Consider the following 16,808-nt stretch of genomic DNA (forward strand, 5'->3'; position numbering starts at 1 on the left):
AAGAGAATTGACTGAAATACTATTTAAAATAATAAGATCAGATACAAAATCAGTAGCTTTCTAACACATAAGCAATAATAAATTGAATACCTCTCATATTTTCTTCTAATACTTTTAGAGTTTTGTTTTTTATATTTAGTTCTTTAATTCATCTGGAATTCACTTTGGCATAAGGTATAAAGTAGGAATCTAAGTTGAACTTTTAGAACTTTTAGGAATATTATTAATAATAACAATAAATGTATATGTAACACACCTAGAAATAAGCCTAATGAAAAATGTTCCAGAACTAAATTAAAAAAAAAAAAAGAAAACCTATACAGGAGTGGTTTTGTTCCCTGGGTGCATATTGGAATCACTATAAGACTAATTAAATCAGAGACTCTAGGGAGGAGATCTAGGCATGAATATGTGCAGCCAGGATTTTAAATCTCTGTTATAAATTGTAATGATGTTATTTTTTAATAATGCAAATGCAGTAATTTTGGATGTAAAAACAAAAAATTTGAAACAGGTCAGTTCTCTCCAAATTAATCTGTAAATCCTATGCGATCTGAATCAACATTCAACAGATTTTTTATGGAGCTGGCAAGTTGAGTTTAAAGTAGTTCATCAGGAAGAGGAAGTACATAAGAACGGTCAAATGCTTTGAAAAAATTAAAGGAAACTCCTATTAAATATCAGAACATACTTTAAATCTGCATTATATGTCTCATAAATCTGCTAAAATAGAAAGAGACAAATCAATGAAATAAAACAGTACAGAAACAGTCCCCGACATATATTTCATTTTTATAAGTCTTCAATTCAGTGGGAAAAGGATGGGTCACTAAATAAGTTGTGTTGATACAATTATATATTTTGTAAGAGAAATTAAGTTAGACTTTACTCCCTCATAAGCATACTCCAAAACAAATCCCGGATGGATTGAGGAGCTAAAAAATTTTTTTAAACTATAAACATTAGGAGAAAATACAGAGAATTTATAACCTATGAACAAGTGTTCCTAACCACACCCAAACCAGAAGCTCCAAAAGCAAAAATTGAAAGATGTTCTCATGAAATTTTAAAGCCTCCATAAGAAAAGACTCCTAAAGAAAAATTAAATGCAAGCAACAGCCTTGAAGAAAGTATTTGCAACAATTAACAGGAGTGGTATCTAGAATATTTAAAGAATTCATGCAAATTTATAAGAAAAAAATATATATATATATTTTGAGCTAAGGCCTCTCTCCATCACCCAGGCTGGAGTGAGGTAGCGCAATTTTGGCTCACTGCAACTTCTGCCTCCCAGGCTTCAAGTGATCCTCCCACCCCAGCCTACCAAGTAGCTGGGACTACAGGTACACATCACCATGCCCAGCCATGTAGAGACAGGGTTCTGTCATATTGCCCAGGCTGGTCTAGAACTCCTGGGCTTAAGCTATCTGGCTTCCCAAAGTGCTGAGATTACAGATGTGAGCCACTGTGCCCAGCCAAGAAAAAAAAAATTAAGCAGGAAAAAAATGTTTACCAGAAAGTCTTGAAAATATATATAGAGATATATATATCACACACAAATATATATACCCACCCATACACACACATATGCACACACACACACACATATATACACACACACATATACACACATACATACTCATAGGGCCAAAAGCAAATGAAATTATCTGATAACCAGGAAATTGAAAATTAAAACAGCAATAACACAATAGTCTCCTATCAATATGGTAAAAACTTAACAGACTGATAAAAAAGCAGCGTTCATAGGGATGAAGAAGTGGAGAAATTTGCCCTTTCATGCATTCTTGGTAGAAGCACAAATTGGTAAAGCTTTTCTGGCAATAATTTTTTTTAAATCACAATCATAACCTTTGAGTCAATAATTTCTAAAGAAATGTACGTATGTATGTGCTGTTTATATAAAGATAAACATGCTTACTCAACACTATGGGCAATAGAAAAAAATTAAAAACATCTAAGAGAGCAGTTTAAAAAACTTTGATCATCAATTTAAAATATTGGGCTCTTATATATGATGGAAAAAAATAAATCATAGAATATTTATAGTACACTATCACTTGTTTATTAAAACATGTATATAAGTACAATCTATACATCTCTGCAGGTGCAAAATCTGCAGAGAAAGAACTGGAAGTGTAGTCACATCCTTTCACTTTGGCTGTCAGGAATGTAACATACAAACGTTTTAGCATATGTCAAACTGAACTGTATTTATTTGTTTTCATGTATGCCCCCCTCTAAGCTACCACTTTTTGACAGACTATGTTTTTTTCTTCACAGGCAGTGCTCTATAGATGTCCGATAAATGGCTGCATGGTTTTCTTGCCCTTGGACCTGTCCCACTCAACATTTTAGAGGTTCAAAGAATGATACAATGTCCAGTTTGAAACCCATTATTGCCATTTACTACTTGTATGACCTTGGGCTGTTAGTTAAACTCATTGAGCCTTAGTTTTCCCATCTATTAGGAGAAGAAAATAATGCCTAAGTCATAGCATCACTTGAAGGATTAAATAATCAACTATATAAAAAGTTGCTAGCACAGTGCCTGGCACTGCTATGGATTCGAAACAAACCCTTCTAAACTTAGTGGCTTAACACCATGGCTATGATTTAACATGCATCTAAATCTGACTTTGGGCAGGGCTCATCAGGGACAGCTCATCTCGCCTCTACTGCTATAAGCTGGGACAGCTGGATTGGGGTGAAGGATCACTCCTAAGGTGGCTCCCTCACATGGCTGGCAAGTTGTTCTGGGTGTTGGACCCTCCCCATGAGAGCCTCTCCACAAAACAGCTTGGGCTTCCTCTCAACATGGTGGCTGGATTCCAAGAATAAGCCTCTCAAGAGATATTAATAAAGTAGATGCTACCAGCTTCTTAAAACTAAGGCCTGGAAAATGACACAATGTCACTTCACCATATGCTATTGGTCAAGCAGTTAGAGAGTCCAGATCCAATCTGCCTCTGGACACCAATTATTGACATCCCTCTAGCGTGCAAAATGCATTTATCCCTCCCAGGATCCTGCAAACATCTCAACCCTTTAAATCCTGTCCAAGTGGAAATGAACCTCCCTGAGAGTGGCTCTTTGGGTACAACACATTGAGTACTGTTCATCACCATCTGACTATTAGGAACTAAAGAGGCAAGTTACCTTTACTGACCACCACCCCCCAGACACACACAAATACACACACACACACACACACACACACTCCACATACGATAGTGGAACAAGCAGAGGATAACCACAAGAGACACTCCCATTAAAAGGGGGAAAGAGAAGGCACAGAGCCAGCAATGGCCCCCAGAGCACTTCTGCAATCCAGCTCCATAGGTGTTGCAAATTGCTCTCTAGAGCCTAGTACTCCCCAATACTCTTGGTTGTACCCTCTGGTCTCCTGTTTCTGCTCCTGAATATCTTCCTCTTCTATAAGAATACCAAGTTGGTGATTTTGTAGGATTTTCAGTCTATTTCCTGCTTCTAGAGGTTGGAGCTCCATCTCTGTCTCTTTCAATTCAATCAGGTGGTGCTTGCAGTCAATAGAGGCTATTATTATTGTGATTAATAACATGAATAAAAATATAAGATGCCTTACCCAATAGGTAATACTTACCAATATTTTTGGAGGACAGAATTAAATTGGTTAAACCCAACAAGACGAAATTGGGTAAGAGTAAATAAAAGTCCTGCATTTAGACTTTAAAAATCAATTTCATAATTACAGGATGAGGAGGCTTTGGCTTACTGGCATGCTTACCTCCCAGACTAAGCTGTAAGCTTTTAGTGGGAGAAAATTGGGGGGATTTAGCTGACAGCAATCTCACAATGAAACAAAAGCATGAAGAGACACACACTGTAAGTGGCATCCTGACAAAGCTGCTTGTGCTCAGGATGGTGAAGGAAATAAAACCACATCATAGGAGTAACTGTGGACAAAATGAGTGGCTTCACCTGGAGAAGAGAAAGCCTTAGGGAAGTGGTGGAGCAAGTTATCAACTTCACGTGTTTGAAAGGCTGTCACATAAAAGAAGGAATGGACTTTGCTCCAGAGGACAGAACCAGCATGGCTAGGTGGTGGTTTCAGAAAAGCTGACTTTCATCAGAATAAAAAAGCATTTCCCAACACCCAGAGTCCTTGTGCTCAACCTCAGTTGTCCTATTGGCATCATCTGAAGAATGTTAAATAATATTGATGCTCAAAGACCTAAAAACAGAAATATCATTTGATCCAGCAATCCCATTACTGGGTATATACCCAAACGAATATACATTGTTCTATTATAAAGACACATGCACCCGTATGTTTATTGCAGCACTATTCACAATAGCAAAGACATGGAACCAACCCAAATGCCCATCAGTGATAGACTGGATAAAGAAAATGTGGTATATATACACCATGGAATACTATGCAGCCATAAAAAAGAATGAGATCATGTCCTTTGCAAGGACATGGATAGAGCTGGAGGCCGTTATCCTTAGCAAACTAACACAGGAACAGAAAACCAAATACCACATATTCTCACTCATAAGTGGGAGCTACATGATGAGAACACATGGACACACAGAGGGGAACAACACACACTGGGGCCTGTAGGAAGGTGGAGGGTGGGAGGAGGGAGAGGATCAGGAAAAATAACTAATGGGTACTAGGCATAATAACTGGGTGATTAAATAATCTATACAACAAACCCCCATGACACAAGTTTACCTATGCAACAAACGTGCACATGTAACTTAAACAAAAGTTTAATAATAATAATAAACTTCACTTAAGACAAAAGTCTAATAATAATATTGATGCCAGCAGCTTCCCCAGGACAATTCTATCAGAGTCACTGAGGATGGGTTGCAAGCAGTAAGATTTTATTAAATGGATCAGGTGATGACATTGTACTGCCAGGATTATGTACATTGAAAGGATCTAAAGCAAATATCAATAAATGATCTACTCACAAAGAAGTGACTTAGCCAACCGCAAAAAGGTTTAAGCAAGTCTGAGTGGCTGTCAGTATTGTTACTATAGAGAAGTCCTGTATCAAGTGATAGGGCAGATGAGCTTTAGATTCCAGGGTAGAGAATGAGTAAATTCCACTGAACAACAGAAACGGCCCAGAGATTCCTAATGCAGAGGGAGCTGTGCCATGTTCAGACCATATTTCTTCCCTCCACCCCATGCCAACTCAGTCTCCTGGAATAAAAAGATGGATCCAGTCCTCAGAGTGGACTTCTTTGTCCAAATGGACAGTTTGAGTCAGGGAACCATTTGCTTAGAATGGCTAAGAAAACTGAAAGTTTAGGGTAGAGCGACAGGGGAAAGGGGTACCCCAAGCCCATGACATGGGTATTTTCATTTGAAGTTCTAAGACCTTATTTCTGCAAGGAGGCTCTTCTATCTCCCTGACTTCTACCCATTGAGTCCCCAACCCAACTCTAGCTCTTATATCAAGGCAAATTATTCTCTTTCTCATCACATTCTGTTCAACTGTGTGCAGATAGCTCGTGTTTCCCACCATTTGCTGTTGCTAAGTCAAAGTCCACATGAGGTATTTAGTTCTTATGAATATACATCAGAGCCTGCAGCATCAAATACCAGATTCTCTGCCCTGCTCTGACCTCTCTCCAGCTCTGTTTCTACACCTTTCTGTTACTGAAGTCCCACAAATGTGTTAAAATATCCCAGCTGTGTTACCAGCAGCCCAGAACACGGAATAAACCATACTGATCTTACTCTTGAAAAAATTGTATTTCACAAACAGAATTCTTCCTCACTGTTTTATATTTTAACTCTCATTATGAGAGAAGACACCACTGCAGCCCCACATCCCGTGATCCAAGGGCAGATACCTAGCACATATCAGGTGAATATCTTGTTTCTCCATGTTAAATTGTGTTTAATTGTTTTTCTATTTGCAAACATAGGTCTCCTTCATACTGGGCATTGGCTACAATGGGTGGCCAAAGAGAGAGAAGATTTTCTTGAATATGAATACAGATTTAAGAGGGAGAAATTGTTATAAATCATGGCACTGTCTTCCAAAGGCCGAGTGCACAGCATAAAACTTTCCCGGTTCATTTCAAGCCACTATTGAGTTCATCAATGCTTTATTTGTGAAAGTAAATTCTTAGCCTTACAAAACATCTATTCAAACATCAATGACTCAGAATTCTGGGACTTTCCTGCTAGTCTGGAAATCATGTTTATGATACAAGTGCCTAGTTAATAAAAGCCTGCCTTCCATGCGTCAAAGACCTTTATGATCTTAAAGAAAGAAAAAGTGGAGATGCTGCACTGGCTGCTTTCCTTTGTCCTTCTTTTGCTATGTCGATGATGTTTGTGAGGTTTTGTTGCACTTAAAATTAATTGGTGGATATTTGGGGCAGCGAAACTACGCTGCATGAGACTGTAATTGTGGATCCGTGTCTTTCTTTGTACGTTTGTCCAAACCCATGGAATGTACAATGTGGAGGGTGAACCTTAAAGTAAACCATGGGCTCTGGGCGATGGAGATGTAGCAATGCGGGTTCATCAATTGGAATAAATGCACCACTCTGGTGAGGGATGTTTCTAGTTGGGGAAGCCATGAATGTGTGGGGCCTGAGGTGTGTGGGAAATCTCTGCACCTTCTTCTTGGTTTTGCTGTGTGCTTAAACTGGTCTGAAAAATAAGGTCTATTAATAAATAGATAAGTAACCAATCCTGTTGGAAGCTGGCCTTGCTACTGCACTCACAGGCTCTTAAAAATTTGGGGGAGAATGTTTCCCTTCAAAACACAGGAAAAGTGCGGGTAGGAGCATCGTGGAAGGCTGCCTTTGGAGGCTGGAGATTTCTGGAGAGGTTCCTCCTCCCTTAGGATGTTTATACCTGCTGTTCTCCTTACCTGGAAATCTCTTTCCACAGGTTTTGAGTGGCTGATTCTTTCCTGTCATGCAGAACTCAACTTATTTATTTTTTTTCTTTCTGAGAAGAGTCTTACTCTGTCACCCAGTCTGGAGTGCAGTGGCGCAATCTCGGCTCACTGCAACCTCCGCTTCCTGGGTTCAAGCCGTTCTCCTGCCTCAGCCTCCCAAGTAACTGGGACTACAGGCTCACACCACCACACCCAGCTAATTTTTGCATTTTTAGTAGAGACAGGGTTTCACCTTGTTGGCCAGGCTGGTCTCAAACTCCTGACCTCAAGTGATCCACCCGCCTTGGCCTCCCAAAGTGCTGGTATTACAGGCGTGAGCCACCACGACCCACCAGAATTCAATTTAAATGTCATCTCCTCATAGAAACCATCCCTGACAATGGTAAGGTGATGTATCTGCCAAAATGAGCCAGGAGAGAGAGACTGTGGTCCGAAGGATTGGCCCCCATCTCAGCCTCTCTCTATGTCTATACCCTTCCTAGCCTCCTCGTGCCAAGAATGCATTTTATTTTCCCTTGACGTTCAGCTTGGCCATGTGACTTGCTTCAGCCAATGGCATGTAGGCAGCAGGAGAGTTTGCCAGGCAGCCCAGACCTGAAGCAGCCTTTTGTTTTCCCATTTGCCTCTCAAACCTCTCCACCAAAAGAGCATGCCACTGCTAACCCCGTGGTTAACCTCCAACCCCAGGCAGAGAATGAGCGATGCCTGGAGCAGGACCACCCAGCCACACCCACCCATGGGTGAGCAGCCACAATGAATTCTCCTTTGCAGTCACTGAGTTTTGGGGTGCTACCATGTGGCATGATATGACAAATGATATAGCAGGTGTGTGGAGTTATCTTCATAAAGAGAACTTTATGGCACCCAGCAAGCATTTGTTGGCCATTTATCACTCTCCACATCAGTCTTGCAACCCCTTTTGCATTTTGAAATTACAGATGAGGACAAAGAATAATTAGCAAGTGCCCATATTGCTTATTATCGTGACATCTGTCATATTTATATCAAATTATTCTCAATGTGCAAAATATATGTTACCCATGAGATTGAAATATGCCCTGAGGTTAGAAACTCCACTGTAACCCACTGAAGATGAGCCAGCAAAGTCCATCAAGCCTGCCTACTTGGCTCTCTATGCTTCCCCAACTTGGTGCCATGTTGTCCCTGGCACTGACCTTAGAGGAGGTTGGTAGAGGGTGGAAGAGAGGAAGGGGGCAAAGGACAAGAGAGAAGTTAAGAAACTGCACTGCCACTTGGTTAGAACCAACAGATTCTACTCCTTACTGGGACAACATGTCCTGAGATATTTATGAAGATTGCACAAGAGATCAAACGTCATCACTCTCTTGGGGAAATGGCTTCAAAACCCAATGAGGCAGTTTATAAGCTCTGAAATCTCCTAACCAATGAGTGGAAAATTTCTTTGGAGGTTCCATGATTTGTCTGCCAACTCCCAAGAATACACACATACAGGCACACACACAGCTGCATCCACCTTCCACTTCTTGCTGCTGTCAACTTTGTTAGCTGAGACAGGCCAAGACATACTCACCAGCCCCTTGCTGAGATGTGACTCACCCCTCATATCCTCTTTCCCAACATCATCATCAATGCCACCTCCCCTTCCCACAGGCTACTCCTCACCACCAAACCACCAGAAGGAGTACAGCGGCCACAGCCGTGGTGAGACACCAGCAGACTCCCACATCCCTTGTGGATTTATTTGGTTTCACCGACGCATTAGACCGCACATGGGAAGAAAATGAGCAAGTGCAAGAGAAAGGTTTCTTTGATCCTAAATCTGGAAATGAAATATATTTACATAAAGCCATGAAAAGCCAGAAATGGCCAATGAGAAACCACAGCTTGACTCTCAGAGTTAAACACCATTATCAAGCTTTTGTATGTCCTTAATGACTCCTAAAAGCTCCATTTAAAAACAAACCAAAATTCTGGCCGGAGCTGAAGAGACTCTTACAATCAGTGAGGCCTGGGCCTGGGTGAGATCCGTCAAGCTTGTAAACCTCTTTTTCCACCCCTCACCACTCCCCTCACCCAGTGGCATTAACACCCGTGAGCTTCACCCATACATAACTCAGCTCAGCCACTCTTATTATCTTGGCAGCCTCTGGGAGACTTTCGCCAAGGTTCTGGGCTCTTTCAGTCAACATGACCAATTCCACATCCTTTTATTAATTACTAACCATTTCCCCTTGTAGTTAGCCCTGAAATCCCTGCTTTGATCTGCCTGACAGGTCACATGGTGTGTGCTTCTGAACACAACCCCTCCCATGGCCGACTTAGAACTGGCAAGCCTGGCAGACATACACACAAGCAAGAAAGACATTTCCTGTAGATACAAGAAAAAGAGGGAGTTCTACCAGGAAACCAATGGCCATAGAGAATTTATTTTGTTAATTCATTCTTATATATAATAAATAAATAATTTATTAATTATAAATAAATAATACGTTTATTTATTAATTATAAATAAATAATACGTTTATTTATTTATAAATAAATAATACGTTTATTTATTTATAAATAAATAATACGTTTATTTATTTATAAATAAATAATACGTTTATTTAATTATAAATAAATAATACGTTTATTTAATTATAAATAAATAATACGTTTATTTAATTATAAATAAATAATACGTTTATTTAATTATAAATAAATAATACGTTTATTTATTAATTATAAATAATTTAATTATAAATAAATAATACATTTATTTATTAATTATAATTTAATTATAAATAAATAATAAATTTATTTATTAATTATAAATAATTTAATTATAAATAAATAATAAATTTATTTCTTAATTATAAATAATTTAATTATAAATAAATAATAAATTTATTTATTAATAGCCTGTTGGTATGTATTTAAGAGCAAAATAACAGTGGCTGTCATAAACACCCTACATCCTGTCCAATTAGAGAGACCATAACTTATTTAGATCACAAAAAGACCATGATTCTGAAACCTGAAGTCTAATGAGCTGAATAATGTGCTTAACAGAGAAGACTCATGGATGAGCCCTCTTGCAGCTTCTGTTAACCTTTTCTGAAGGCACTGTGTCCTCCACAGATCCTGACCGCAGGCAGAATGGCTGGAATGATGAGATGCCTGTCTTGTAACCAAGACGAGGACATGAGCAGATGCCATTCATCCAGACCCACTTTCTTCCTTGGACCACTGTCTATATAAACAGCCTTTCTGTTATCTCCAATGTGGCATTACAACAAACCAGACACATTTTTCCGGGCACATTGATCTATCCCAAGGGTGTAGGTCTATTATTCCCCTGAGGCTGACAGTGGCTGCTTCCAGGGAAATCTGAAGGCAAGCACACTACTGAATTTAATGAAAATGATTGATTTTTTTTTTTGGTCCACCCCAAGTATCAAAAAGAAAACAGGCCAGGCATGGTGGCCCACACCTGTAATCCCAGCACTTTGGGAATCTAAGGCAAGAGGATAGCTTGAGCCTAATAGTTTGAGACCAGCCTAGGCAGCATAGTGAGACCTCATCTCTATGAAAAAAAAAATAATTAATTAGCTGGGCATGGTGGCGCTTGCCTGTAGTCCTAGCTACTGGGAAGGCTGAGGTGGGAGGATCACTTGAGCCCAAGAGTCTGAGGCTACAGTGATCAGTGATTCAATGATTGCACCACTCTACTCCAGCCTGGGCAACATTGTGTCTGTGAAAACATAAAATAAAAAATACAACAAACAGCCATTAACAGACTCAAATTGGTTGGCAAGCATCAGATCCCATATCAGCTAAAATTGCCACATGATATAAAACACTAAATAATAAATGTTTACCTCTATTCAATATTCAGACCATTTCTGGTTAAGAAAAACCTGAGCCTTTTTCACTGCATGGCTTAAGATGCAGGTAAGCTAATCATCATCTTTCCTTTCTCTTGGCAACACCTACGCATACAGATTGGTAATGCCCATCCCACTGCAATAAAAAAAATGCCACATCGACTCTACTTCTGCTGCAGTTACCGTCTGGTGTGAAGATCAAAGGGGCCTTTTCCCCTGGCAGATTACTCATCTACAGTTCCCTGGCCTGTCAGTGTGGTCTCAGCTGCCCCCACTTGTCCCATTGCTGCTCAGGAATCAGCAGCCGCCTAGATCTTCCAGCTATGTGACTGGGCTTGTAATGACAGTAATTGCCAGTCTGTTAAGTCACCTCCAACCAAAAAGGAAAATGCCTTTCAGACACACTTCTCAGGCCCATGTGAAGAGATAGGAATGAATTCATAAATGAAAATTATCCAGTCCTGTTTACACAATGCCACTATGACCAATAGGCTTTTTTCTTCTTATTAATGGCTTTCATTTCTGGGCCACACAGTGGAACAAAGGGCTTATATGTCCACTCCTTGAGACCATTAAGTCCTTGACTTGCTTTGACCACTAAGAAGCCCAAAGAGAGGTGTAGGTCTACCCTTGTACCAGTTCCTCTCTCCCCAAAATATTTTTGGGGCTGGGGTTGCCTTTGGGATTATACTTGCCCAGAAAAGAGACCATCTGGGTTCTTACCTGCAATGGGAGCTACATGAGATTTAAGCTAAGTTCCTTCTCATTTCCTCACTACCTTTCTGTTTACGTTTGATCCTTGTTGGTTATTGTAGGAAGATGCGATTGGTATGGCAAAGGGATAATATGTATGACAGTTTCAGTCTTATTTTCCCAGTACAACATGCCTGTTGGATAATTCCTCTGAATAAATATTAACATGAACATTTTCAATATAAAGCCCATTAGCATCCACACAACTTTGGAATTGTATGTGTATGTTAGATTATACTTTCACAGAGGTGGATTTAAAGATGTGAAATCTTGGCTGCAATAAAAGATTCATTCAGCTGGGTGTGGTGGTTCACACCTGTAGTCCCAGCACTATGGGAGGCCAAGGCGGGTGGATCACGAGGTCAAGAGATAGAGACCATCCTGGCTAACATCATGAAACCCTGTCTCTACTAAAAATACAAAAATTCTCTGGGCATGGTAGCATGCACCTGTAGTCCCAGCTACTCAGGAAGCTGAGGCAGGAGAATCCCTTGAATCCAGGAGGTGGAGGTTGCAGTGAACTGAGATTTGTGCCACTGCACTCCAGCCTGGCAACATAGTGAGACTCCATCTCAGGAAAAAAAAAAAAAAAAAAAAGAAAGATTCATTCATTAATGTAATCAGATAATGTACACTTACTTTAAATGCCTATAGAATATATCCTTGGAAACACTTGGATGCTGCCTAAAGTCTCTTTTATTCTCAGCTCCACTCTCTCTCTCCTTTCTCCTCCTCTCTGACCCAGGAGCAGAAAGCCTGGAAACTACATTTTCCAAATCCCTCTTGCCAATCAGCCTCTTGTTAGCTTCTACAATGGGAGGCACTAGTAGCAAACTGGAGGTAGAAGCAAGGGAGACGCTATTTTTTCCATCTTCTGGTAGTGCCTCTAGAGATGGTGGTGGCAGCAGCAAAGGCTGGCAAGGGTGGCTTCTGGGATTCTGCTGGGTCAGCTCAGTGTTAATAGCAACAATCTTGGTGGATCAGCAAGCATCATGTTCTCTTTGGCTTTCAAGCCTAGGGGGATAGTGACTTCCTGAAGTTACCAATCTGTAAGTAAGGTTGACTCCCCGTATTTGCTCCTTCGTTCCTCTCAAATCATGCACCAACAATTATTTGTATTAAATTCCTTCTCTGAAATACTTACAGTGGTTTCTAGACAGAATAATGCACTGATTGGACACTGACTGATAACTTATCATGCAAATAATTTATCCCCATACACTATATTTGCTATGAAGCAAATGTTAATCAGATGGTTTAAAGATGATACAGTAACAATAAGGTCATTTCATTCAGTCTCTAAATTCATGGCAGAGGGGCATGGTTGCGCATGTCCCTCTAGTCCCAGCACTTTGGGAGGCTGAGGTAGATGGATCACGAGGTCAGGAGATCGAGACCAGCCTGGCCAACATGGTGAAACCCCGTCTCTACTACAAATACAAAAAAAAAAAAAGAAATTAGCTAGGTGTGGTGGTGCACACCTGTAATCCCAGCTACTCAGGAGGCTGAGGCAGCAGAATCGCTTGAACCCGGGAGGTGGAGATCACAGTGAGCCAAGACCACACTACTGAGTGAGACTCTGTCTCAAAAAATAAAAAATAAAAAATAAGTTAAAAAGATGATATGGTAATGATAAGGTCATTTCATTCAGTCTCTAAATTCACGGCAGATGGGCATAGTGGTGTACGCCTGTAGTCCCAGCTACCCAGGAGGCTGAGGTGGGAGGATCCCTTGAGCCTGAGAGGTAGAGGTTGCAATGAGCCATTGATTGCACCACTGCACTCGAGCCTGGGCAACAGAATGAGGCTGTGTCTTAAAAAATAGATAAATAAATAAATTAATGCCAGAATTAGGAAGGAAAATTTAATTATATAAATTCTCTCTCTAAGACTCTATAAAATAGCCAGATGAGTGGTCCAATCCCCTTTCCAAATAGCTTTGGTTTCAATTTTATGTTTGTTGGCTTGGGGTCCATCCATCTGGGTCATGTATTGGGCCAGTGTGGGATCTCAGGCATTGTTACTGGGTTCACACGGCTGTTCCCTGACCTAACATGGCAGCATTAGATGCCAGCACTTTGATCCATGCATACACACAGGATATAGACATAAGAGCTTCCCAAACCAACTGGAAAGAGTCCCAGTGGGAATACTCCACGACATATTCATCAAAGTCAAATGCAGAGCAAATTGACCTGGCTCATTAATTAGGAAAATTCTCTCACAAAGTGACATGTTGTTAACTATGTGGAAGCTTAGCACATTTTCACATGGTTCTTTTTGTCTACTTGGATCTAAAATGTCACATTTAGTAATGCGTTGAGGTTTTCCTTTCCTTACTTAGGAAGAAAAAGCTACTTTATGCCTAACCCACATCTAAATATATATACTCGTATGTTTACATATGCCCACTATGTGGAGAGAGGTAGCCTGTTGGTAAGAAGGAAGTTTGCTATGCCAGAATTTGTTTTACAAAGATATATAGAAGGAATTCGAAAAATAAATGTTGATTATTTTAAAACCCTTGAATTCATGTTGAGTGCCTCTACCCCCTGGACTAACTGGGCAAATTCAGACATCATATGAAAACCTGGTCTTATTTCTCTACATGTGTTGGCTAAAGCAGTGAAAAGAACATGGGCCTCTCTCCACCATCACTGAAAAGAATTTCAGTTCTTTGGGTCTTTCATTTCCTCTCTCAAAATGTGGGAATGAGAACTTTCAGAAGCTCACAAAAGTTACCCTTCTATATTCAGGCCTTTTATCTAAACTGAGATGGTCATTATGTACTGCTTGACTTTTAAAAGCTCCTAAATGTGGCCAGGCACAGTGGCTCAAGCCTGTAATCCCAACACTTTGGGAGGCTGAGGTGGGTGGATCACCTGAGGTTGGGAGTTTGAGACCAGCCTGACCAACATGGAGAAACCCTGTCTCTACTAAAAATACAAAATTAGCCAGGCGTGGTGGCCCATGCCTGTAATCCCAGCTACTCAGGAAGGCTGAGGCAGGAGAATCGCTTGAACTCGGAAGGCAGAGGTTGCAGTGAGCCAAGATCACGCCATTGCACTCCAGCCTGGGCAACAAGAGTGAAACTCCATCTCAAAAAAAACAAAAAAAGCTCCTAAATGTGCCTACTGAATCTTATGACAATGCCTGATCATTGAAAATCCTTTCTGGATCAGTTAGGTTATTAGTTTGGCTGTCATTAAAAAAGGTCAAAGTAACAGTAACTTAAATTGATAATAGTTTATTTATTTTAAATATGGTCTAATCATAAATATTCAAAGTGTTATAACACTCCATAGTATCAGAGTTCCCGCTCTTCCTGTCTTGCTGTTCTGCCATCCAAAACACATGGCTTCATTTTGCTGGCTACTGACACGTGCAAACCTGTGCATACCTAAGCCTGTGCATAAAGGCCCCATAGCAACTCTGCACATAGCCCTCAAGGTCACATCCCACGGGCCATGTGGCAGTTCTTGCTGCAAGGGAAGCTGGGAAACATAACCTCTGTTCTGGGTTGCATTGGACTCAACTTTACTAAAGGAAAGGGATGGTTGAGACCACCCATGTCTGCCACACCCTTCTTTTCATTAAGATGCAGCGTTTCCCTAAGTATTGGTACAGAGAAGGCACAAAATAGATATTTGTTCAATGAACAAATAAACAAATGAATAAATAAAATTCTTCCGGGAATGCTTATCTGAAAACAGACATGAGAAGTTTGCTAGGATATTCATGGTTGATTGTTTTCATCAATTTCTCAGAGGAGAAATTTAGTTTTTATTAGATCATTAAATCAATTTAAACAGGCATATATTTGTATATCAGCATCAGGAAGAGCAATGTAAACGTCCGACGGGTGACATCATCATATTCTTCCCCAGCATTTCTCAAACCTATCTAGCCGTGGAACCCTTTGTCAGAGAACATTTACTAATGATTTACAAGACATTCATGAAAATACTCTCCTGCCCAAAATCTTAGCAGAAAAATAGAATTCAGCCATTTATCCACTTAGGATAGGACCATAAAGAAGTCAATATACATGTAAATAAACTACATTTTTTTAAAGCAACAAGAGAGAAGTCTTTTCAGCACATACTATTAATAGTCCCATAGTATCTTCCAATGGCTGTGAATAAGCAGTAGGCTGACCTGCCACCTTACATAGTGTCTTCATCTCCCCAGTAATTTCCCAATAATCCTGGAGTACTGGAAATGGAAGACACCTTAAAATGGTATCAAAGCCATTCGTCGGCCTTCAGATCCTAATGTCACTAAACTAACTGTGGGAAACCAACATCAGAGCGAAACCTCATGACATGAGCTCATTCCTACACAGGGTCTGGAAAATATCACTTCCACCTTAAGTACACACTAAAAAAGGATGATGATTCAGACAGACAATCTTAGATGCACTACGCGGGTGGACGAGGGGATTGTAACCAGCCATCCAGGAAATCTGGCATCTGTCCAGAAAACAAGTCTAAATTTTGAAAGGTCTCTGCCTAACACATTCAGTTTATGTCCACAGGTCTCTGAGGAAGTGCACTTATAAAGAGGAGATGACTACGTTAGAAATTATGACTGAGGCAGCTTTTGTGCTGTAACTCTTGCTTAAAAGGGAAGTACGCCAGTTCCCCTTTGAAACAGTTTCTAAGCAGCAGGTGGCTACCACCAGGAAGCCAGGCACACGATGCAGCAGTATTGATATCTGGCTGTGTTGTACAGATCTTCCCTTTACCCATTCGAAGGATGTGAAAGCGAGGGCAGAGAGGGTACAATTTTTAGCTGGTAATGGTCTCTTTTAATCAAAGAACTCAATAAATTACAAAGAGACTGAGTCACTTGTCCTGTCTCAAAGAAATGTCATAAGAAGAGCTCAGGGCAGTAAAGAAAGTTTAATTAATGCAGCCAGGTGTGGTAGCTCACAACTGTAATCCCAGAGCTTTGGGAGGCCAAGGCAAGCAGATCACCTAAGGTCAGGAGTTCGAGACCAGCCTGGCCAACATGGCAAAACCCCATCTCTACTTAAAAAAAAAAAAAATTAGCTGGACATGGTGGCACATGCCTGTAATCCCAACTACTGGGGAGGCTGAAGCAGGAGAATCGCTTGAACCTGGGAGGTGGAGAGTGCAGTGAGCCGAGATCATGCCACTGCACTCCAGCCTGGTGACAGGGTGAGACTCCACCTCAAAAAAAGAAAAAGATCTCAGAATTGGAGACCGTTTATAAGTAGCTTGGTTTAGGGGAAGACAAATGAGGAG

This window comes from Pongo pygmaeus, chromosome 22, assembly GCF_028885625.2.
Source record: "Pongo pygmaeus isolate AG05252 chromosome 22, NHGRI_mPonPyg2-v2.0_pri, whole genome shotgun sequence".
NCBI classification, from domain to species: Eukaryota; Metazoa; Chordata; class Mammalia; order Primates; family Hominidae; genus Pongo; species Pongo pygmaeus.